The 10,232-nt window shown below is 36.6% G+C and overlaps 1 pseudogene; it reads right to left on the reverse strand.

Moving 5' to 3' along the window:
• Window positions 1–785: 785 nt before the first annotated feature.
• Window positions 786–8,802, reverse strand: LOC123788662 (eukaryotic translation initiation factor 4B pseudogene; annotated as a pseudogene).
• Window positions 8,803–10,232: the final 1,430 nt, after the last annotated feature.

Raw genomic sequence — 10,232 nt, forward strand, 5'->3', positions numbered from 1 at the left:
TGCACTTTACATAGTCCCTCATTCTATAAAATCTGTGGATTTAGTTCTGGGCTTTGCAGAGAATAGCTGCACAGATCTGCATCATCACCTGCCTGACACGGCCTGTCAGAAAAAGAAATCTGTGTGTAAATGATGAGTAGTGGCTTCCTTTTTTAATCTTCCTTCCCAGTCTGGAGGATATTTTACTCTCCTTTCTCCACTTTCTAACAAGTGGGAATGTGAATTGGTGTACCTAATATGGGAGATAGTATGGAGGTTCCTCAAAAAAGCTACATATGATCCAGTAATTCTACTACTGAAGGAAACAAAAACACTAATTTGAGGATACATGCATCTGTATGCTTATTGTATTATGAGTTACAAAAGCCAAGACATAGGAGCAACCTATATTTCCATCAATAGAAGAATGGATAAAGAATGTTGTATACATACACAATGAATATTACAAACCTGTGAAAAAGAATGAGACGAACAACATGGCTAGACCTAAAAGGTATTATGCTAAATGAAATAAGTCATTCAGAGAAAGACAAATACTGTATGATTTCACACACATTTGGGATTTAAGACAAAACAAATGAACATGGGGAAAAGAGAGAGAGACAGGCAAACCAAGCACAGTGAAGGTTACCAGGGGGTGGGGAATGGGTGAACTAGGTGATGGGGATGAAGGAGGGCAGTTGTCATGATGAATGCTGAATGATGTATGGAAGTGTGAAACCACTATACTCTACACCTGAAACTAATATTACACTGTATGTTCATTCATAAATAAAAAAAGAATGAGAACTAACCATTTGTGACAACATATAAGTATCTAAAGAATCTAAAGCTAAGTGGAATAGAGCAGAGTAAGGTAAATATGTGATTTTACCTATATGTGAAATCGAAAAAACAAATGAACAAATGAAGAAACAAACAAAAGAAATAGATTTCTCCCTCCAGGAGATGGTGAGTTTTATTGTCTTGTCTACATAGAAGTTTGATTTGCTCTCAAATGTTTCAAGATGGAGAGACTGCAAGAAAGAATAGGATGCAGAGGTCTATTCAGTATAATCTTCTCCCTTGTTCTCATCTTCGCCATCAATAGAGAGAGCAGCATACTTGTTTGCAGAAATGAACTTGGAAACTAGATTTTCTTCAGGTTTCTTTAGTTCACGTGCAGATCGGAAGTCTTGATCCTTTTTGCCATCTTTCTTGTGTGACTCCTTGCGGTGATATTTGTTCACTCCCTCTCCTGGAACATGGCTGGAATTCCTACTTCGGCCTTTTGGGACACCCACCCCATGTACTTTGTTTTCATCTGCTCTCCTTGCTGGCGCTTTTTCAGGTGGTTGAGCTGGAATTACTTTTCCACCACCACTTGTACGGGTTTCTGACAGTGTGCCTGAGCTCTGAGATCGAGCAGGACGGTTAGAACTTCGCTTCACCCAAGCATTCTCCTTTGGTGGAGGGGCTGGAGTTATCTTCAGAGTCTGTTTAGACTTGGGAGGCTTAGAAATTGTAGAGTGATAGTCTTCTTCCTTATTGGGTGCTTCATTTTCTAGAGACTTTTCACTCTCTCTCCTTTGTGCATTTCTGCCAGATGTGGCTGAGGTCCCAGTCTGTGATGACTCACTTCCTGTCATGGACTGTTCCTGTTTTTGAGTCTCTTCACTTTGCCAGCTTGGGTGTCTCTCCCGGGGCCGTCGTTCTAGTTTTGGCTCATTCAGCTTGCGCTGCAGCTTCTCCTGCTCCTTCTGGAGCCGCTCTTCTACTTCTCGCTCTCTAGTAGCTGTGTCAACAGGCTTAGCCCCTCCAAAGATAGAGGCCGCTCGACTGGACTGGAAGGTGCTACCAGAGGAATCATCTCCCTTAGGAATACTCCGCGGTTTTAGGTTCAGTTTGGGTCTTTGAGGGGGACCTCTACCATCACTCCTGTAGTCATCCCGAGAGTAATCATCTCTGGAGCTGCATGACCGATTGTTTCGTCTGTCATATCTGTCTTCATAACGGTCCCCGCCTCCTCCGCAGTAGTCATCCCTACGGTTCCCACTACCAACTGCTCTTCTGCCACTGCCTAGCCTGGAATCGTAGCCTCTGCCGTAGTCTCTGCTGCCTCGGTCATCATAGCGATCCCGGCCCCCATATCGATCCATATCTCGGCGCCTGCCATCACGATACCCGTCCTGAGACCCATCAACGTACCGACCTGAATCATAACGAACTGGGTACTTGTCTCCAAAGCTATCATCGCCTCCTCTGCGGGTAGTCATCAGAGCTGTCTGTGGTAGGACGTGCTCTCCAGGCTGTATCTGTTTTGACCGAATCGTGATTTCTATTCGGCCAAAAGAAGATCATCCCTGTCTTTATCCTCTGCTTGATCAGCAACGTCCACTCGAATTCTCCTGTTACCTAGAGACTCTTGTTGCTCAGGGAACTAAGCAAAGAATCCAAGTCCTCAAACTCAGTGTAAACAAAACCTTTCAACCTCTCTGGATTGCTGGGCTCACGTAATAAACATACTTCACTTATATTTAATCCTCTAAAGAATTCCTTAATGGATTCTCTGTCCCATCATAGGGCAGGTTCCCTACAAAAGCACTATAGGGTAGCGATTTCAGAAGAAGTCTCCTATAGATATTGGGTTTCTGAGTAGCAGGTGGAGCTGTGGGCAGGATAGAATTGTCTATAGGAGGTGCCCTATCACGTCCTCATCACACTGTGCCAAATGGCTGAAACATCTCCTTTCCAGGTCATCCGTTTCATCAACGGAGCAAAATAGGTGAAGGAGATTAACAAAACAAACTTCCAGTTATCAAATAAATGATTAACAGTAATACCTAGAGAATATAATCATTGTATTGTAACAACTTTGTGTGGTGAGATAGTGACTACATTTATCATGGTGATTCCTGAGAAACATATGAATTTGTTCAATCCTATATTGGGAACCCGAAGCTAATAAAACATCGTATGTGAGCTGTAGTTTAATTGTTATTTTTTTAAATAAAGAACAACAAAAACAACAAATGGGGGGTAGAAGGAGGATCCAGACAACAGAACCAAAACACTGACCTAAATGCCTTACATTAGAAGACATTTTCCCAATAAATGAAAAAATCTAAAGTTGTGCATCCTTGGCATGAATTCTAATTAATTATAATTGCTTAAACTACTTAATCATTCCACATAAAGTTTATCCATAGTGTTAGGATGCTGGTTTTGTTATATGTCAAAGATTAAGAACTAAAATGCATAAGGCATCAGGACAACAATAACCAGGCAAAAAGCCCTGCCTCTAGTTAAGTTCACCTGTAAAGCTACTTCTCTGGGGGAGGTGGAATTCCCTCCTGTTGATGAACATTAACATCTTGTGAAGGTAATGCCAATTATATTAGCAGGGAGGCACTTCATCTGGTCTGCTTTTCCTTTTCTTTCTACTTTCTTCACTTGTTTTAATCTCGATTCTTTGATTTCTTATCTCAAATTTCACTGTTAATCAAGATGGCTAGGTGAAATTCTCCAAATGACATTGAATTCAGTATCTTTAAGAACTGACTTTCATTAAAATCAGTGTGATGGACTACTGACTTTCAAAACAAGTTTTCTCTGACTGAAAATTTACCTGGTAGCCATGATTGAGGCATTTAAAAAATAATAGCCTTAGGTAGAAAAGACATACCTTCTTCACAGGATAATTCCACATTATATATCTAGATATTCCCCTCTCTGGGATGAAGAGATTAATACTTCAACCCCACTAGATTTATTCACTCATTTCCAAGATTAGAGTATTGAATAGGGAAGGGAAAACAGTAACATTATAGTGAAGAGCACCTTAACCTTTACTCCCTCTGCCAGCGATGTCTTGTAGATTTCAGGTACCCTCTGATAGGCTGTGTAAGAGAACTTCGCCTCTTTCCAAAAACAAGCCCCAGTCTAATCAGAAAATGCAGACTGGTGAATAGTCTGCAAAATACCTGACCAGTAATACCAAAAAATCTCAATGTCATGAAAAAATATGAAAGATGAAGAAACTGTCATAGCTCAGAGGAGACTAAGAGGAAATGAAAATTAAATGGTAAAATTGGTGAAATTGGTATAAAGTGATGAGTTTAATTAGCAGTATTGCACCAATTTTTAAAATATTTTTGACAAATATACCATGGTGATAAAAGATGCGGGAAGTTCACTGAGGGTTATTGGGATGGAAATCTGTCCTAGTTTGCAACTTTTCTGCAAATATAAAATTATTGCAATACGTTATTTAAAGAAACTACACAACAACAAATAATATATTTTATCTGGATGCCAAGTATTTAATATGGATTTGTTTTAATAATTTAATATTTCTCATACCTTGCCATTACACAGACCAATTGTTAATAAATACCTATCTTCCAGTTGCGATAGTTACTTTAGGCTTGGTGTATAGTTTACACAGTATTTAGTTACTATTTCTATAGGTTTAGTGTACAGTGTACACACTGTTTAGTGTAAAGCAGCTAAAATCAAAACTATAGTTTAACATGTTCCAGCTTTGTGTAGAGACATGTTGAGCAAATGTACACTGAATAAGGATGGTTAAATTCTGTGGTTTCCCCTGGCCCCAGAAAATAACTAAAAATGCACATTTTCTTGAAGATGAGCCAACAAATCTTGTCTTTCCATATGAAGAGCTGCTTGATTCTAATTAAAACTTTCATTTAACTATTAAAATTAAGTAATATCTATAAATTAAGGTAGCGATATTAAAAACTCTGGAAATAAGTCAAAAAGCCCTCTGCAATTAGCTACGAAGCTTAAGAAACAGAAATTCCTTTAAGCACCGATTTTGCAAGGAAGCAAATCCTTGTTTCTTTATAAATCACAACTTCTCCAGGGCTTAGGAAAATTTTGATTCTTGCCTAAGGTTACTACTTTAAATTTTTTCCATTTATGAAATAGACTACTATTTAGAAGACTTGTTTCTTATCCTGATTAGAAAATATGATAGTGTAAGCAAGTTGCGCTTCTCTAGATTGGAGTTGTCATATTTTATAGTTAGACATTGAGCTATTAACCTTATCTGAGCATTTTAGTTCCACATGTTTGCTGTTTTTATTGTAATAAGAAAATAATACTCTACCATCATCTTTCATTAATAACAGAAGACATTTATTTTCTCTGGGTAGAGAGTTTCATTTAATTATTTGCATAATTTTCTTTGCACTTCCACTTATGTTTTCCAAATATGTATATATAATATAAAGCTTTATAATTAAGGAGATTGCTTTATTATATTAAAGAATAAAATAGAAAACTGCATTTGAAAATTCAGTAAATGCCTATACTAATAGCTTTGTTATTTAGACTTACTGAGTTAAACCAAGGAGTTTTGGTTAGATGGGCCAGAGTCCTTCTCTTCATTCTGAATTTGCCAGGACAGTCTGAGAGTTAAACTTTGCCTTCACTTTATTTCTTTTTCCATTTGTTAGTCTTATCATTTGTATTTAGAACACGTACTTCTCAGTTTTACCCCTTTCCCTACCATTGAGCTTTAAGTAGAGCATTACTCATGGTTAATATTTCCAGAGATATTATATTTATTTTAAAATGAATTCTTGCCAGAACTCTGAGGTGAATACTTCTTTTTCAACCTATTACATTAATGTTATTGATGGTATGATGGATTACATACCATTGTCCCATTATACCATAATGGATATAATACGATAAAAATGGTGGTCAAATAAATACCTGATAGTAAGTATATCAAGACAAAACAAAATCATGAGGACATTTGTCTATCTAATTCTAGAAAAACAATCACATTTTTATTTATTTATTTTATTTTTCTTTGATACATTTGAGAAGGCAAATAATTTGGTGCCTAAGAATTCTAAGAAGTAGTATTACTACTTGCCATGTTTCCTAATGGTTGAGATTCTTTTTCTAAGAATATGGAGTAGGGTAAGCCTGTCTTTTATGTCTTTAAAAGTTAGGCTTGCTGTTTTATAACTTTATACTAACATGGATGCAGAGTCATTTTTAACCAAGTCTAAACTATATTATGTTCAAAGTCATGCAAGAGACATGGAAAAACTGGACATTTGAGTTACTCATGGTTATCATAAGTTGACAGACTTATGTTTATCTTAACTGATAGCTATCAATTGACATGGTCCATTTTTTATACATAATGGTATGTATATGTCAAATAATGTAAAGGACTTCATGATAATTTCAAACTACTTCTTAAGTCTTTTATTGTAAGAACCACAGATGCATTGCAGTTTACTGAATTGCTCTGAAAATTAAATGCACACACAGAACCAGTTCCATTATCAAAAAGTTAAACAGTATACTCTTTTAGATTTGACATGATTTATGAATCTGATCCTTTTTTGTACTTAAAATTTGTTTATTTGAAAAAGAAGAATATTTTATAGTGATTAATTCATTAACTGTGATAATATTTGTCAACTTGGAGTTGGCAACTACAACATATGGCCACATATGGCCAGGCAAGATGTTTTCCCATGGCCTCATAGTTAAGAATACTTTTCATACTTTTCCAATAACTGAAGAAACTCAAAAGAATATTATTTCATGGCATGTGAAAATCATATGAAGTTGAAAGTTTAGTGTCTATAAATAAACTTTTATTGACAGCACCAGACTCAACTCACTTACAACTTGTTTATGCCTGCTCTACTACTGTAATGGCAAAGTTGAATAGCCGCAATAGAGACCAAATAGCCTCAAAGGTGAAAATATTTACTGTCTGGCTCATTATAGAAAAAAGGTTGCTGCCCTTTGGTATAGAAAAAGTTATTTTCAGGAGAATTTAGACACAGAATGAAATGTATCAGAATGAATTGGTAAGGAATATAAACCTAATGACAATGAAAGTAAAAATCTAGAGATTAAAGTAAACACATACACACGCAGACACATTAAAAACCTGAACTTGGCATATTATGAAAGGGAACAGAATAGAATAAGAAATTTGAAAATGTATTTTGCAAAAATATATTCTTTCTGGACCAACATGCTTTCCTTTCTGAAAACAGAGCTATGCAGCCTGTAAGTAATCAATAACCCTTGTTGACTGACTAACAGATGAGAGACACCCAGATTTAATACAAATTTGAGGGTGACCTTTAATATTTAGAGTCTTAAAGCAAACATACTTTGGAGGTCCTCTGAAAAGACTGACTATATATTAGTGGATCAGTCCCTAAAAGTGCCACATCAGGTTCTCAAAAGCTTGCTTATTTATTTATTTTGGACATATTTTAGTCCAGTTGGGAGGAGACAGCTAAATTTTCAGTACATGTTATTGAAGAGAATTACCAGTAATGTATGAGGAACATGGCTAAAGACAATAGTTATCTTCTGTAATTTTCAGTTTGTATGTATCTAATGTTTTGTTTTGGAATAATCTCTTAGTATATTACTTTATATATATGATTTACAAATACATAAGGCATCTATGTCTCTATATATTTGTGTTCTTAAAGCATTTATTGATAGTTGTATGTGTGTTAATCAAAAAGTCTGGACATTTTTTTTGTTTGTTTGTTTTAGTATTTTTTCATTGCTATATAAGAAATCACAACAAACTGAGTAGCACAAAACAACACATTTATAATCTCATACTTTTCTTTCCATTAGAAGTCTGAGACTTTTAGTAGGGTTTTGTTTAAAGTTTTACAAGCTACAATTAAAGTGTTAACTTGGGATGCATTCTTACAAGTTTCAGTGTTTTCTTCCAAATTTATGTAGTTGTTGGTAGACTTCATTTCCTTGAAGCTGTAGAGTTCATGATGGTTTGCTAATTCAAGGGCAGCAAGAAAGTATCTCTGTGACTCAGAGAAAGAAGGCCTAATCCTTCTTTCACAGGATGCCCAACTGATTTAATCAGGCCTAGAAGGATCTCTTTCCCCTTTTTTTTATAACAATTTTTTATTGTGTTATGTTAGTCACCATACAGTATTTCTTAATTTTTGATGTAATGTTCCATGCTTCATTATTTGTGTATAACACCCAGTGCACCATGCAACACATGCTCTCCTTAATACCCATCACCGGCCTATCCCAATCCCCCACCCCCCTCCCCTCTGAAGCCCTCTATCCCAATCCCCCACCCCCCTCCCCTCTGAAGCCCTCGGTTTGTTTCCCAGACTCCATAGTCTCTCATGCTTCATTCCCCCTTCTGTTTACCCTCCCATTCTTCTTCCCTTTCTTCTCCTACTGACCTTCCTATTTCTTATGTTCCATTATTGAGTGAAACCATATAATTGTCTTCTCTGCTTGCCTTATTTCACTTAGCATTATCTCCTCCAGTCCCGTCCATGTTGCTGCAAATGTCACGGGTAAATTGAAATGGAAATTCTCAAGGAGAAAGTGATGTTGATAAATTTCAACTCAAAATATTTTGAAAAGTAAGACATGTATGGTGAAATGGGCCTCTTTACTGTAGTTTTAAGTTTTTCTGAAAAAAATTCCTTTTTCCTATGCTTACTTTTAACATAAAATGAGAAGTAAAGCATGGAAACCTAGTTTCTTTGATCTCATAAAAGAGTTAAAATCAGAGGAAAGTTTATACTCCAAAGTAAACATCTGTAAAAGGATTTGGAACTAAGGAGGGGGAAGTCCTGGGGCCTGCTAAAAGGGAAGGAAGGGCTTTATTTACTGGTTGTGGATTGTACTTCCTGTTGTGAAGCTTAGTGCTGTTTCACAACAGCTGGGGGCTGCCGTGTTTGGTACTACAACGAAGAAGCGAAGAAGCGAAGAAGCGAAGAAGCGAGGAAGCGGCACTCTTGGTTCCTCCATATTATGCAAGTTAATGACCTCCACTGCAGAGTGAAATGGATGAAGGAGGAAGAATGGGATACTTGCACTTGCAGACAGACATGATAGAACTGTTTTTTTTTAATTGCAGAATTACCTTTTCATATATAATATTATATATGCAGGACAGCTTAAAAGGGTAAGCACCAACATGAGCAGCCCATATATTAGTTGTTACTACACAACCAGGTTCTACAAAAGCCAGCATCCATGAAACAGTAAATGAGGTTTATGTATTTCTTATCATGTAGCTGCTGCAAATATAATAAAAACTGGTTCTGCAGCATATTTGCATATAAGAACAGCCAAGGAACTGGGAAACAACATTTTAAGCTTAGTGGGAGACATTATTAGTTGGCCTTACACTTTCAAAGATGAGTGCAACTAGAGCTTAACTTACAATATAAAATAGTGAAATCTACAGAACCTTCTGGGTAGCTCATTGGGTGAATTTTCAAAAATCTAAATTTTTCAGCAAAAGTATCTTTCATGTTAGAGGACAGAGGGAGGGCTCAATCATCACACTGTGTAGGTTCAAAGTTTAATTGGACCATTTATTAATTAAGTAATGCCTGATACTACAAAATGCTTGATCAGTGTTGGCTATTTTGATTAGACAGAATGGATATATATTCTTGACAGAACACTAAAATATGTAGAAACAAGAGAGTTCGCTACAGGGAAGGAAAGCTTGCAACTCCAGGAAATGCTCTCCACAAACACGTGGTATTTGTACTTAACATTCAGAACTCTTCAGCTTCTCCACACAGCTTCTTTTCCAACCTGCATTCCTATAATAATCTCCAGGAAGTTTCTCCACCAGCTATATTGGTCTATAGGGCTTGCCTGGTTTGTACATTTTACATTTTACTCCTTCCCAGACTTGTACATTTCCCCCCTAATGTCTGCACCTCTGCCCACTCATTCTAATGAATCATCATCCTCTGAGCTCACACAACTAAAAGTCACAAGGCTTTGTAAAACATTTGAAGGATTTTACATGTCTTGATTATATTATGAATTTAAAAATTTGGACAGAAAATTTGCATGGTTTGACAATCTAATTCAATTTTACACTTGGAAAATATTGACTGAAGCCCACATTTTCAATTCTCTGACTACTGAACCATAGTAAATATTGGGGATAACATTCTTCTAGCAATGAAAGTCTGTGCAACTCTATTATTTCCTGTTGTCATTGCTCAACACTTGGGCTTGGTTCCTTATCTCTGCATTAGAGTCTTAAGTGCTTCACGGAAACGTAAGAAAGGCGGAATCTTACCTGTTAGGTGGGGTACAGGACCCAGGGAGGGAGATTGCAGGAATTTTTTATGGCAAATAGTATAGTATCTTTTTGAGTTTCATTTCTTTTGGACTTCATGATGAAGACTTATGAGACCCACCTATTGAGA

The sequence above is a fragment of the Ursus americanus genome, chromosome 37 (genome assembly GCF_024610735.1).
Source record: "Ursus americanus isolate L20-20 chromosome 37, mUrsAme1.1.p, whole genome shotgun sequence".
Lineage (NCBI taxonomy): Eukaryota > Metazoa > Chordata > Mammalia > Carnivora > Ursidae > Ursus > Ursus americanus.